A 1,187-nucleotide genomic window follows, 5' to 3' on the forward strand; every position below is an offset into this window, starting at 1 on the left:
CGTTTGGCCTAAATGGGTTTTTTTTTATAACACAACATCACCTCACGAGTAAAATGTTTAAGACTTTAAAGAAACAAAACACAGCTGATTTTGCAGGTAGAACACTAAGTCACAATACTAGAGGAGTCCACTTTTATGAAGTAAGTAACAGCAACCCGAAATAACTGCTTGAATAAGGGAAACAATTACCTTAAAAAGTAGTGTTAAACAACAGTAAACAAAAAAACAGAAAAGCCGCTTTAATAAATGAAAGACAAATCTAGCAAAAATTGTGCTTTGTCAAAATATTATGAGATGTTGCAAATCTTAATAAGTCTTAAGACAATTTACTTTTTTAATGAAGAAAAGGACATCTTAAAAATGTTCCAAACAAAACCATAATATAATATAATTCTTAGTACACTGACTATATAAACAAATCGAGATACCTCTTACATATATACGACATGTATTTGTAAGATGGCCTCTTTCCACTCCGCTTTACGTCTCGTACGCAATTCTGCTTGTTTATTAAATTGGATAATACAAAGAAATCATTAAACAAATTGGATAATACAAAGAAAACATTAAACAATAGAAATCTACATTTGAAAGTTATTAACAGCCACTTATTGTCACTTGTTTGTTACTATATCGAAGACTAGTTATGTAGGGTCGAAAAAATGACCTCTAGTAATTCTTACGCGTGCGACCGGTATCGAATCTTGATCGTCCAAACGATGATAATCAAACAATAGTGTAAATATCGAGTAATCTCAGGCAGGCATCGAATTATGACTTAGCTGAAGGAGATCGAGTAATGGCAGCCAGGGCAAGAGAGGTATCGAATAATGATTGGGCAATAAAAGTATCTAATATGATCGGGAAAATAGCGGTCGAATAATGACCTGGTAAGTGAGGTATCGAATAATGATCGGGTGAGTCAGGCATCGAAGAGGCATCAAAGAACACTGGGCAATGGAAGTGTCGAATTTACACCGGACAAGTGGTATCAAATAATGACCAGGCAAGAGTGGTGTGAACGTTGCGATGAGTTACCGGAAAAAGAAAGTACCAAGTTGGTATCGAATTATGATAGCCAGTGATGTATCAAATAAGATTGGGCAACTCGGAATCGAGTAATGACAGAATTGTTGTATCGAATAAACCAAACAAAAGGGGTATCGAATAATGGCCGTGCAGATGAG

Source organism: Aplysia californica, unplaced genomic scaffold (assembly GCF_000002075.1).
Source record: "Aplysia californica isolate F4 #8 unplaced genomic scaffold, AplCal3.0 scaffold00244, whole genome shotgun sequence".
Lineage (NCBI taxonomy): Eukaryota > Metazoa > Mollusca > Gastropoda > Aplysiida > Aplysiidae > Aplysia > Aplysia californica.